The sequence below is a fragment of the Notamacropus eugenii genome, chromosome 3 (assembly GCF_028372415.1).
Source record: "Notamacropus eugenii isolate mMacEug1 chromosome 3, mMacEug1.pri_v2, whole genome shotgun sequence".
Classification (NCBI taxonomy): Eukaryota; Metazoa; Chordata; class Mammalia; order Diprotodontia; family Macropodidae; genus Notamacropus; species Notamacropus eugenii.
Window position 1 is genome coordinate 350,957,389 of NC_092874.1, and position 14,662 is coordinate 350,972,050.

A 14,662-nucleotide genomic window follows, 5' to 3' on the forward strand; every position below is an offset into this window, starting at 1 on the left:
AGACAAACAAAAATATACCTTTCCTTAGGCAACAACTTGCTTTGTTTCCTATGAAGTTTTTCCTAACAAAGTATTGTATATCTCCAGCAAGAGTTTCTCAGCTATAAGTGTCTAGCTTTTTAGAACAGAAAGTAGGTCATCCTAGCTAACTAATTCCCTTAGGTTTTGTCCTTTCTTTTTACTAAAATTTCTGGTCCAAGAAATTGGTCAGTATTCCATATATTTCCAAATTTTAATCTCTCAAGACTATAAACCTCGTAAATGATGATTTATCCAATGACTACCAGATGGGTTTAGTGACAGGGTTCTCCTATTTTCCAAACATAAACCTCTTTCAATCTCCATTATAGCTAAATTGACAGAAAAAAAAGGTACAGAGATAAAGTTCCATTCCAGGTATAATAATATCATTGTCTCTTCTACCAGTTTAGCTCCGTTATTTGCCCTTTTATATGCAGATATGGTCAGCTAAAGTAAGAAAGGACTTTGACACACCTAATTACATCTATTTTAGCAGAAAGGATCAGTTATTCCCCCCTCCCATATTAGCCATGTTGCACAGACCAAAAATAAAAAATAAAATAAAATGAAGTAAAAAAAAGTATGTTTCAATCTATATATTCAAACTCCATCAGTTCTTTCTCTGGAGATAGGTAGCATCTTTCCTCATATATCCTTCAGAATTGTCTTGGGTCATTGTATTGCTGAGAATAGCTAAGTCATTCACAATTAATCATTATATACTGTTGCTTTGCTGTGTATAATGTACTCCTGATTCTGCTTCCTTCATTTTGTATCAGTTCACATAAGCCTTTTCATGTTTTTCTGTAACCATCCTGCTCATCATTTCTTATAACACAATAGCATTCCATCACAATCATATATGAGAACTTGTTTAGTCATTCCCCATTTGAAGGGCAATTTGTTGCCACTACAAAAAGAACTGCTATAAACATTTTTGTACAGATAGGTCCTTTTTCTTTTTCTTTGAGCTCTTTAGGGTGTAGACATAATAGTGATACTGCAAAGGTCAAAGAGTATGCCCAGATTCATTTATTTTGGACATAGTTCCAAATTACTCTCCAGGATGATTGGATCAGTTGGTTGGATAAAATTCCACCAACAGTGTATTAGTATCCCAATTGTTCCACATCTCCTTCAACATTTGTCATTTTTCTTTTCTGTCATATTAACCCATCAATAGGTGTGAGACTCAGTACCTCAGAATTGTTTTAATTTGAATTTCTTTAATCAATAGAGATTTAGAGAATTTTTTCATATGATTATAGATAGCTTTGATTTCTTCTAAAATTGTTTCTTCATATCCTTTGATCATTTATCATTTCAAGAATGACTCAGCTCTTTGTATTGTTGGTTGTGTTCATCCTTCGTTGCTGAAGATCATCAGAGAAATGATGATATGACTTGCACCTGACTTTATTTTGAGCGAGGGAGGGCTGTGCAAGGTCACCAGCCTCACTTTCTCCTCTTGAGTCATCTCAGTTCTTTATGTATTTGAGAAATGAGGACTTCATCTGAGAAACTTGCTGTAATTCCACCCCCCTTCCCAGTTTATTTTCCTTCTAAACTTGTTAACATTGATTTTGTTTGTGCAAGATCTTTTAAATTTAATAAAATCAAAATTATCCATTTTATATCCCATAACACTCTGTATCTTTACTTTGATCATAAATTCTTTCCTTATCCAAAGGTCTAACGAGTAAAGTATTTCCTTCTGTCCTAATTTGCTTATGGTATCACTCTTTATGTCTAAATCATATACCCATTTGGCTTTAACTTAGTATATGGTATAAAATGTTGATACCTAGTTCCTGCCAAATTGCTTTCCAGTTCCTCAGAAATTTTTGTCAAATACAGTGCTCTTGTCCCAAAAGCACTGATGTTTGCATTTATCAAACAATGCATTACTATAGTCACTTACTGCTGTATTATGTATCTAGTCTATTCCATTGATTCATCACTCTACTTTTTTAGGCAATATCAGACTGTTTAACGATTACCACTGCTATGTCACCTTCCTTCACATTTTTTTCATTGATTCCCTTAATATTCTTGACCTTTTGTTCTTCCAGAAGAAGAATCTTGTTGCTTTTTAAATAGCTCCATAAAACATTTTTTTTATAGTTTGACTGGCATAGCACTGAATAAGTAAATTAATGTAGGTAGAGTTGTCATTTTTATTATATTGGCTCAGCCTCCCCAGGTGGACAATTAATGTTTTTCCAATTGATTATATCTGACTTTATTTGTGTTAAAAAAATATTTTGGAATTGTGTTCATATACTTGCTGGATTTTTCTTGGCAGGTAGACTCCCAAGTGTTTTATATAATCAACAGTTATTTTAAATGGAATTTTTCTTTCTATCTCTTCAGTTTTGCTTTTATTGGTAATATATAGAAATACCAACGACCAATGTGGGTTTATTTTATATTCTGTGATGTTGCTAAAGTTGTTCTGTATTTTAAGTAGTTTTTTAGTTGATTCTCCAAGGTTCTCTGAGTACTATCATGTCATCTACCAAGAGTGATAATTTTGTTTCCTCATTTCCTATTCTAATTCCTTCTATTTCTTTTTTCTTAATGCTATTGCAACATTTTTTGTAAAATGTTTAAAAATATTAATGATAAGTAGCATTTTTGTTTCAGCACTGAGCTTTTTGATTATCTCCATTATTGATAATATTTACTGATGGTTTTAGATAGATATTCCATTTTTTTTTTCAAAAAAGCTTATGAAGTGTTGGAATTAATTGATGTTTAAATGTTTGGCAGAAATAATTTTTAATCCATCTGGTTCTAGGAATTATTTCTTAGGGAGATCATTGTTTAAGTTTTGCCTGCCAGCCCCACATCTTTCCCTCTATTATAAAAGCTTTTCCTTTCATACTTCTTTTATGTAAATTTGTTTTTGCCATTCTACCTCTTCCTTTCCTTTTCTCCCAGTGCATTTCTCTTTCTCAGCCTATTAATGTCAGCTCACACCCATGTCTCTGTTAACACTTATTGCTTTAATAATAATGAAGTAAGTTTCCTTACTGTGCAGGAATATAAATAATACCTTAGGATTTATCTTTCATGTTTATCTTTTTATGCTTTTCCTGAGTCTTGTATTTGAAAGTCATATTTTCTATTCACTTATGTTCTTTTTATTATGAATGCTTGAAAGTCCTCTATTTCATCCAATTTTTTCCCTCAGAAGAATTATACTCAGTTTTGCTGGGTAAATTATTCTTGTTTGTAATCTTAGCTCTTTTGCCTTCCAGAATATCATATTCCAAAGCCTCTGATATTTTCATGTAGAAGTTGTTAAATCCTGTGTAATTCTGACTGTGGCTCCATATTTGAATTGTTTCCTTCTGGCTGCTTATGTTATTTCCTTCTTGACCTGGGAAATGAATTTGGCTGTAACATTCCTGGAAGTTTTTAATTTTTGGATCTCTTTCAAGAGGAGACTGGTGGATTCTTTCAATTTCTATTTTAAGTTCTGATTCTAGGATATCAGGGCAGTTTTCTTTAATAATTTCTTGAAATATGATATCTAGGCCCTTTTTTTGGATCATAATTTCCAAGTAGCCCAACAATTTTAAAAGTTATCTCCCCTTGATCTATTTTCCTGGTCAGTTCTTTTTCCAGTGAGGCATTTCACATTTTCTTCTATTTTTTAAAAATTCCTTTGAATTTGTTTTATTCATTTTTTTTGTTGTTTCATGGAGTCATTAGCTTTCGCTTACCCAATTCTAATTTTTAAATTAACTCTAAATTCTAATTTTAAATAATAATTCTGATTTTTAAATAATGATTTTCTCCAGTGAGCTTTTGTATTTCCTTTTGTATTTGGTCAATTCTCCTTTTTTAAGTAGTTCTTTATATCAATGAATTTTTGCACCATTTTTTCCTTTTGTCCAATTCTGCTTTTTAGGGAATTCTCTTACGTAGATTTTTTGTGCTTCTCCCCACTCCCATTTGGCCAGTTCTGGTTTTTTAATGCATTATTTTCTTCAGTATTTTTTATGCAACCTTTACCAAACTGTTGACTTTCTTTTTGTAATTTTCTTGTATCACTCTCATTTGTTTCTCCAGTTATTCCTTTACTTCTTTTATTTGATTTTTTAAAATCCTTTTTGACCTCTTGCAGGAATTCTTTTTGGACTTGTGATTCATACTTTTCTGTGTGTGTGTGTGTGTGTGTGTGTGTGTGTGTGTGTGTGTGTGTGTGTGTGTTTGGTAGTGCGATCAGAACTAAGTGACTTGCCCAGGGTCACACAGCTAGTAAATCTCAATATCTGAGGACAGATTTGAACTCATGTCCTCTAGACTCCTGGGCTGGTGCTCCATCCACTGCACCACCTTGCTGCCCCTCACATTTTTCCTTGAGGCTTTGCATGTAAATATTTTGAATTTGTCATCTTCTGTGTTTGTGTCTTAATCTTCCCTGTCACCATAGTAGCTTTTTATGGTCAGGCCCTTTATTTGTTGTTTGCTTTTTTTTTCTAGCCTATTTATTGTCTTTTTACTCTGTTAAAGTTGGCATCTACTCCCAGGGTTGAGGGGATACTGTCTCAAACTTCATGTCTTCCTTGCTGCTATTTTCAGAGCTAACTCTGACAGGTTGTAAAGTTTTTTAGTTCTTCAAAGGTGGCATAATCTAAGGAGAGGTATGATCATCGTTCTCTTCATTTTGCTCAGGTTTGTGAGAGACTACAAGCACTCTTTTCTGATCTTGAATTTTGACTAGGGTTTCCCCTTCCTTACCATTGCAAGTGCTAATTTGTTCATGCCCCTACTCACCTGAACCTCATACAGGTATTGCAATAGCGTCCTACACCCAATGCCAGCACAAGGTCCCCTTTAGTCTCCTTCTGACCAATTGTCTGACCCCCTTATCATTCATAGCCTCAGAACTCTAGAAGTCACTACTGCCACGGCCACCTGCTACCTTGCTAGGGTGCTGCCTGTGTGTCTCTGCAGTAATGAAACAGACCTTTCCTGATTACTTTCCCTGCTTTTACTCCACCATCTTGGTTCTTGTCCCCTACCTCCAATAATCAGTTACTGATATAGACAGAATTAGCTGTCTGTGTGTAGTCAGTTTAATTAAAATTTGAAAGGCAAAATTTAATACTAAGTTAAAAGAAAGAATGAAGATGAGAGGATATTATATGTATTGTATATAGGAACATCAACTTAATGTTTTAAGCAAGCTGTCAACTGAAAGGGGAAAGTAATCAAAAGTAAAGCAGATGTAAAGACTGGTATTTCCCTCTATTGCTTGGTGTCAGTAATAGCATCTATGACTTTTCCCAACCTTTCTGTATCCTTTTCTCTCAGATGTATTAAAAATCCCTTAATACCTTAAAATTGTGTTGCCTACAAAGTCTGACTTAGTCTAAATCCAGCTGTTCTTTCTCTCTTTGTTTTCTTTGGTGTCATTTTCACTTCTTTATATAGCAAATAAGGAGGATTGTTATGAGGACTAAAGGATATCATATGAACAAATACTTTGCAAACTTTGAAGTGCTATATAATATCGGTTATTATTATTTGCATTTTTAGAGTAAAAATGTGGTGACCATAACGTTGTGGATGGAAAATATAGCCTGTTATAGAAATTTTGGCATATCTTTTCCATTTTTCCTTATTTTTGTTATCTTTCCAATTTTATGTAGGAGTATATTCTATAATTTAAAAATATAAACGCTTAAGTAAAAAAGGCTATTGTTCAGTCATTCAGTCATGCCTGACTTTTTGTGATCCAAGAACTGTATTCCAAGTCCTTCACCTGGCTATCTCTTGAAGTCTATCTAGGTTCATGTTCAGTGTTTCCGTGATATTATCTATCAGTCTCATCCACTGCTACCCTCTTTTCCTTTTGCTTTAATCTTTCCCAACATCAGGGTCTTTTCCAATAATTCCACTTTCTCATTATGTGGCCAGATTATTTAAGTTTCAGTTTTGCTGTCTGACCTTCTAGTGAATAGCCTGAATTAATTCAAATATTGACTGATTTGACCACCTTGGTGACCAAAGGACTCTCAAAAATCTTCTCCAGAGCCAAAGTTCAAAAGCATTGATTCTCTGGTGCTCAGCTTTCCTTATATCCAACTCTCACATACATGCTTCAAAGCTTTGGCAGAGCAGACCTTTGTCGGCAAGTTGATGTCTCTGCTCTTTAGTATGCTGTCCAGATTTGCTATAACTTTCCTTCCAAAGAGCAAGTGTCATTTAATTTCATGTCTGCAGTAATCTTTGAGCCAAGGAAGATAAAATCTGACACTGTTAGCATTTCTTCTGCCTCTATTTGCCAGAAAGTGATATGACCAGTTGCCAAGATCTTAGTTTTTTTGATGTTAAACTGTAAGCCAACATTTACACTCTCCTCTTTCACCCCCATCAAGAGATTTCTTAATTCTCCTTCACTTCTTGCCACCAGGGTGAGATTCTCAGCATATCTGAGATTGTGGATATCTGTCCCAGCAACCTTAATTTTGGCTTTTGATTCATGCAGCTTGGCCTTCTTCATGATGTACTCTGCATACAAATTAAACTAAAAAAGTAACAATATGTAGCCTTGTATTTCTTTTCCAATCTTAACCCAATCAGTTGTTCCATGTTCAGTTCTAGCTGTTGCTTCTTGGCTTACCTACAGGTTCCTCAGGAGACAAATAAGATGATCTGTTGCTCTCATCTCTTTACAGATTTACCACATGTTGTTGTGATCCATACAATCAAAAGCCTTAGTGTAGTCAGTGAATCAGAAGTAGATGTTTTTTCTGGAACTCTTTTGCTTTCCCTATAATCCAACAAATGTCTGCTCCCAGATCACTGCCTTGTGTTCAAGGGGCTTGTGTAATTCAGAGAAACTGAGCTATGCCATGCAGGGTTAACCAAGATGGACAGGTAATAGTGGAAAGTTCTGACAAAAGCTGATTCACCTGAAGAAGGAAATGTCAAATCATTCCTTTATCTTTGCCAAGAAAACACCAAATAAGGTGAAAAATAGTCGAACCCCGCTGAAAACAATTAAGCAACAAGAAGTGATAAAAGAGAGGAGGAAGTTTATTTCATGTGGGGGAGATCATGTAATTATACCTTTGTTTTAAGAAAATCTCTTTGGAGGGTGTGTCTCTTAAATTGGAATATGAAGAGGCTTTGAATTTGTTGTTGTTATTGACCACTAGGTGGCGCAGTGGATATAGAGTCTCAGACCTGGAGTCAGGAAGACTCATCTTCTCTAGTTCAAATCTAGCCCCAAACACTTACTAATTGTGTGACCCTGGACAAGTCACTTAACCCTGGTTACCTCCTCTTTAAAATGAGGGGGAGAGGAAAATATTAAACCACTGCAATATCTTTGCCAAGAAAACCCCAAATGGTCTCACAAAGAGTCAGACACAGCTGAACAGCAAATTACAATAAACTATTTGATATAATGATGCCATCATTCCTTTGCTTTAGGAAAATCACTTTGGAGGGTGTGTGCCAGGTGAATTGGAGTATGGAGAGACTTTGAGGTAGGGAGACCAGACAGGAATTTATTGTAATAGTATGGGTAAAAATTTATCAAGATCTAAATGAGGGTGGTTGAATGAGTACAGAGAATGTGTCTTTACATTTTAGAATGTGGAGGTAGAAATAAGGAGATTTGGCAACTCAGTGGATATATGATTCAAGCAAGAGTTAGGAGTCTAGGCTAACACCAAAGTTGTTGATCTGGAGAATGAGAAAGATGGTGTTGCTGCTGACAGTAACTGGAAAGTTCAGAAGACAGATGTAGTTATGGGAAAAGATAATTAATTGTTTTGGACTTGTTGAATTTGAACACCCTTCCCTGAAAATTGTGTTTAATAAATGTTTGTTAATTGAAACATCCTATAAATAGCTGATAATACAGGAAAAGGTTGCCAGTATCTTATACCATAACCTGTTTAATTCTGAGCACCTTGCTTTGCCCCTCTGTTTGTGTCTTTTAATTAGATTAAGGAGGCTCCCCTGTGGTAAGCTTTTTGGAGAATGTGGGCAAGGATTGAATAGGATGGGCAGACATAGGCAGGTTATTCATTATGAGGGGGAACTTTTGAATCAGTGAAGTCATAGACCTATTTAAGTATAGAGTAAGAAGATGAAATTGAAAAGGAGTATAATACACATGCACATATATATATATATGTACATATACATCCATATACATATATATGCATATATATCCATTATTATTCTATATTGTTATACACATACACATGTTACAGCATAGAACCATTTCTGGGCCCACTGGACCTCTACTACTTTCTCTCTCCCTCCCAAAGGATTTAGTTCTTGGGGAGCCTAGCTTTAAGATAGATGGGTCAGAATCTCTTTATTAAACTTTGTTTTAAACTTTTATTCCAGAGCCTCAGGGAGAATCACTTAAAATTTAGGTTTGGCTCATGTCAAGGATGTCCCTACAAAAGGAAGTAGAAAAGTATTCTATGTACAAAGTAGATCAGGAATAGGGTGGCCATTCCATTTGTTTCTTTGACATCAGAAAAAAAAAAACTTAAAACATAAAAGACTCACAAGTAGTCACTGACAAAGATTTAAGGGGAAATAGAGTCAAGATAGCAGAGTGAAAGGCAGAAATTTTGCCCTGACTCCTTTACACCATCCTCCCCAACAACCTAGAAAATATGCCAACCAAATTCTTATTGGGAAAACCAAATAAAAATCACAGTGAATCATTTTTCCATCCTAGGGAGATAGGTAGAAATGTTTTTAGATATTAAGTAGAAGCTGACCTGCAGCACAGTATAGCAGCAGTGGTCTGTGGAGTCAGCATCAGTGTCAAGGAGTAGCCTAGCACCCAGGGATCGTAAGGGGACTGAACAGCTTTGCAGAAAGAGATCCAGGTGACCCCCTTACTGGCAATGGGGGCAGAAACAAATACTAGCTGGCAGTTCTATTGTCCATTACTCAGTTCCTTCTCAGAGTTCTAAGTTAGAAAGGAGCAGTTGAAATTGTGAGGCAGCAGGAGCCCTACCTGGGTAAGGATAAAGAAACAAGTTGCCAAGCGTAGTTGTGTGACTCTGGGCCCAAGGACAAAGTAGGGACTCTCTTCTAACCTTTAGTCCCACAGATAAGCCTGCAGTGGAATAAACTAGGACAGAAAACCAAAACCAGTGAGGTGCCAGTAGTTCAGTCACCTTGAAATTGCAGAACCTCCCAGAAGGCTAGCAATAGTCCATGGAAACTCAACCATAACACACACCAATAGACCCAAACTGTGTCAGGAATGTGCAGAACACAGACCAGGAGGGCAGAGAACAGACCTCTTCCTGGATTATACCATTTTGGAAACACCTAAAACTTATAGTTCCCCAAGCTGAGCTGTGAAAGTATCAGAAGGACATAAAAGACAGAAGCTTGGATCAATCCCCACTCCCTTTTCCCCCTTCTATGAAGTTCATGTCTACCTGGAGTTCCTTTATCTGAAATTAGATTATTGAGTTTACCTCTTTCTTATTTTATTAATTTGTATATTTTGTGTTTTTATAGAATTATATACTTATATGGAAGTTCATCTATTACATTTATTTAGTTTTTATTTTATTTTATTTTAGTTATTTAGTTTTATTGCCATATGAATCAGTCATTCCAAAGTGCCACATCTTTTAGCACAGCGTCAGTTCATGTTGTCAGCTGTCATGATCCAGGGTAAATGTGTCACCAGAAGGGACCCAGATTCGTAGACAGGATATGTGTCACTGGGAGGGGACCAGCTCTTGAATGTGCTTTATGGGATGAACTCTAACCAGAAACAATCAAACAATCAGTCAACAAACATTTAAGTTCTTGTGTTCCAGATACCATGGTAAGTGGTAGGTATACAAAGAAAAGCTAAAACAGTTTTAGCCCTCAAAGAGCTCACCTTACAATGGGGAAGATAATATCTAAGTAACTAAGCAAGTAATAACTCCTGGTTATTCCTATTATACTTTTAAAGTCCTATGCTTGTGTTCAAAAAATCAACTACACAAAGAAGTACAGGAAAGGAGAGAAAAGGATACAATATACCAAAAATATCTATAGATTTTAGTGGACTTCAAACTTCATATAAGCTAATGCTACTCTAGGATTCCTGGATTCATAGAGATCTCATGTCAAGAATGAAAAAAGTGACCATCTCACAGTATCTTATGGTCAGATTACATGAATTTTCATTGTAGGAAGAACACAGAAAAAGTGGTGCACATACAGAAGAGGACAACTAGGAGGTTGAGAAATGACTAGAGACATAAATAAATTGAAATACCTGATGATGTTTCACCTACAGAAGAGAAGATTTTATGGAGCACATGATGGTTGTCTCCATATATTTGAAAGCTTATTAAGCAGATGAGAAATTCATCTTGTTCTGCTTGATCCCAAAAAGGAGGAGCTAAAATCAATGGGCAGAAGTTACAGAAAGGCAGATTTTTGTTCCATAAAAAGTGGAATAGAAGCTGGATGTTTAATTTTTTAGAGATGTTAATTATAATTTGTAGTTAAACCTCTTTCTTGTAAAATGTAGCCCTTTAAAAAATCTGCCAGTAGTTGAGGAGACCCCTCGGTGTGAAAGCGTGCTGAGCTTTGAATCAGAAAGATGAATTTAGTTCCTACCTTAGACACTTGATACATGTAATTGACCAACTGTGAAATGTCAGGAATGGTAAAGGGATGTTGATAGGGCTCATAGGGTTAAAGCACTGTATAAATGCTAGCTATTAAAGTGAGTTCATCTATTATTTTTCTGTTTAATTATTAGGTAGTTTAGTTCTTTTAAGACTGTATGCTGGGTCAAACTCGAAGTTTTCTATATTAGACTGGGTTTAATACATCTGCTAGATTTCTCAGTCTGCTAGAACAACCTTCCCAATTTTAGCTCTAGGGGTTTATTCAACTATTATTTTTTGCTTTTTTGATGAAATTTGAAGTCATAATTAAGAGTCTGATAGATTGGGGTGATCTCTTCATAAACGTAAGCTTGACATGCAAACATTTGCTTAACAAATTAGCGCAGGTGATAAAATGTGACATCATGAGCTTCTTTCACCTAATATTTTTCTTCCATAAATGAAGCTTGTGACTTGGCTGAATGCCTTACTGCCTTCCTAAAGGTACCATCCTTCCTCCCACCATCAGTTCTTTCCCACTGGGCTTTGTCTCATGAGAGGCTACAGATTCTCTCTGAAACCAGTGCACAGTCCTTCCAAAAGGAATGACTTGTTTTAATTATTAATTGCTAGAGGAGAACACTCAGTAGTATAATACTAAACAAAAGAGAGAGCATAGTTTTCAGTTCTGGGTACCATATTTTAGGACGTGTGACTGAAATGACTGAACAACAACATCCAACCCAGTCCTTTCTGGACCAGATGTTGCATCATCATCTTTAGGTTTGGACTAGCTAAACTTCATTTGATGATGGCAAGGTAGTTTGAGTGTGGGCAGGTAGGTGGCACAGTGGATAGAGCACCAACCCTGGAGTCAAAAATTCAAATTTGGCCTCAGACACTTCCTAGACAAGTCACTTAACTCTTTTTGCTACAGTTCCTCATCTGCTAAATGAACTGGAAAAGGAAATGGCAAACTACTTCAGTATCTTTGCCAAGAAAACCCCAAATGAGGTCATGAAGAGTAGGGCATGACTGAAACAACCAAACAACAGCAACATTATCTAAACCCATCCTTTCTGGGCTAGATGTTGCGTCGTGATCTGTTAGGTTTGGACTAGGTAAATTTTATTTAGTCAGACAGTCTGAAATGACTGAACAACACCAAGACTGAGTGCTACAGTCAAAGTCAGGAAGAATTCAATTCAAATCCAAAGTCAGGCACTTCCTAGTTGTGTGACTCTCACAAGTAACTTAACCTTTCTCAGCCTCAGTTTCCTCATCTGTAAAATGGGGATAATAATAACACCTGCCTCACAGAGTCATCATAAGCATCAAATGGGATAACATGTTAAGTGGTTTGCCAACAAAGCACCATATAAATTCTAATTTTTTCTTAACCTCTCTAGAATATGCTACCTAAACTCGACTCTTTGCATTTGGCCCTAGGTTCCATTGAACAGGTTTGTCCTACTCATAAATGTTGAAGCTGGGACTCACAAGCAGGTTTTCTGACTCAAAATCCAGTGCTTTTCCTACTATATCTTAAGCTAAGAAGTAGAGCTGTCATAAGTGGAATGTCCTACCATGAGAGAAAATGAGGTCTCTATTACACAAAGTCTTCAGATGTGAACTGGATAACCACTTATCCAGAATGTGGAGAGTGAAGCTCCTGCTCAAGTATGTGTTGGATCACATGACCCTGGAGGGGCTTTCCAGCTTTGAAATTCTGTGATTCTACGAATCACGTTAACTTGGCTTTCTTAGCTACTTTTAAACTTCAGTTTCTCCATAGAATCAAGTGCTCTGCCTAATTTCATCCTACTGATTATTTCATGCCTTAACGGGGTCATCATATATTTCATCCTCTAGGTTCTGATGCACCACTGTTATATAGCTTAGACATTTTTTCTCAGTTATGCATGCATACATATGTGTGTGTGTTTATTTTTTAATTCTCTTTTAACTGTTGGTTATGGATGTGTATGTATGTTCGTCCTTCATTGCTGAAGAAGACCATGCCATCAGAGAAATAATGACATGACTTGCACTTGACTTTGTTTTGAGGGAGGGAGGGCTGTGCAGGTCACCAGCCTCACTTCTCCTCCAGAGCCATCTGAATCTAATGACCAGATATTCATCAGGATGACTGGAGATGACCCAGGATGAGGCAATTGGGGTTAAGTAACTTGCCCAAGGTCACACAGCTAGTGAGTGTCAACAGTGTCTGAGGTGAGATTAGAACTCAGGTCCTCCTGACTCCTGCACTGGTGCTCTATCCACTGCACTACCTCGCTGCCCTAGGTTGCGGATACTTTTAAGATAGAATGCTAAAGAGAATTTTGGGGAACAAAACACATTATGCTTGGACATGTCTCTCTCCTGTGCCTAAATTTCCTTTTTGCTTTTTCTACTATATTTAATAAAAAGCACACACAGGCTCTGACCTCACTCTTCTAACCACAGTCTGCTAGCAGGTTGAGTGCAAAGCAATGCTATTTCACCATGTAATATTGTAAAGGCATCCCTGATGCCTAAGGGTTCTTCTGTACTACTCCAGAGTCTCTATCTATTTCATTCCCAACATATCGGTGGCCTATTACTGTTGATATTTTGCTTACTGTGCTGTGGCAAAAAGCTTTTTAATTAATTGTAGCTGAGTAGTAACTGACTATAAATACGAACGGCTTGAACAGAGGACCTCTTTCCCCATTTTCTTCTCTTTTCTCCCTGCACCACCCACTTACCCCCCACATCCACCTTGCTCTCTTCCTTTGTCTCCTCCCTAGAAGCTTTTGTGTGAGGAAGGACAAAATGCTAAGGACCTTCAGGTGGGGAAAGAGGGCTTGGCTGTGAGTTACTGATGTGTTTATCTCCCCACCTAAGCTGCAGTGAAGTCCTGAATGCTGTGTATGTGTGTGTGTATGTGTGTGTATGTGTGTGTGTATGTGTGATGTGTGTTTGTGTGTGTGTGTATCAGAGAGAGACAGATCCAGTTATGACCATGTGAGCTTTTAGGAAGTGCTACCAGAGATCCTGCAATATAAGTCTATAACAGTAGTCAAAACAGCCCAGCCTGCTAAAGAACCTTAATCTAGTTCAATATCTAACCCACATCAATCGACTAATTAATATCAATTAATTTTTACAAAGGTATTTTACTGAGAATATAAAGCAAGACTAAAAGTATAAAAATTTCCCAATTCAGGAGTCCCCTTTCCTCTACTACATTGGTACCTAGTAAAAATGGACCCGAACTTAAAATTTTTGCCTATTATCCAACCAGGTTCACTTCATAAGCATATCTATGGCATAATTGGTGGATTAGTCACTTCCCGGATTACAGGAAACTGTTTCATACAGGTGACTGATTTACAGCTGGGCTTCATCCTCTGTTGAACTCTTGAGTTTCTATTTTTTAAAGCAGCACTTGAAAGCAAGGTACTGACAAGGTAGGCTCCAGGAACCCTCTTGAACTCTCCTTGAACCTTCCTACTTGATCTGACCTTCTCTTGAGGCCATAAGCTTTTCATTATGTTATCTCCAGATAGCCTTTGGCTACTTCCCACCCTTGATCCTATCAAAACTCCCTTCTTTAAGTTCCTGGCCTTGGACCTCTATCCCCATCCTCTCTCAGCCTACTAGCTACTCCCATCAAGATCCTCCCTTGACTCCTCCTCAAGATCCTCCCTAGACCCTCCACCAGTCACCTCAGACTACTTGGCCACCCTTGGATCATTGTCATTCTGTATAAAAGATCTATCTTGTTTCCATGAAAATAAGCAAATCCAACATGACTGGCTTATTAATATCACTTTAGCAAGTGCTCAGATTCCTTAAGAGTCTAGCCAATGCTGAGATTTCTTCAGAGTTTACCATAATAATCTTTAATAAACTTTGTTTTTCTTTGATGGAAAGAAGGCTTGGGTTGAATTCATTTGGGCAGGACCAGCATGTCACTATTTCAGCACCCCTAAATCTCAAGAGTACTGCATTCCTTTCCTTCATGCTTTGAA

General features: G+C 36.9%; 1 protein-coding gene across 6 annotated transcripts in view; it reads left to right on the top strand.

Moving 5' to 3' along the window:
* TMEM232 (transmembrane protein 232) overlaps positions 1–14,662 on the top strand; it is a 324,122-nt gene that overhangs the window by 13,966 nt on the left and 295,494 nt on the right. The gene's annotated exons all lie outside the window — the stretch shown is intronic.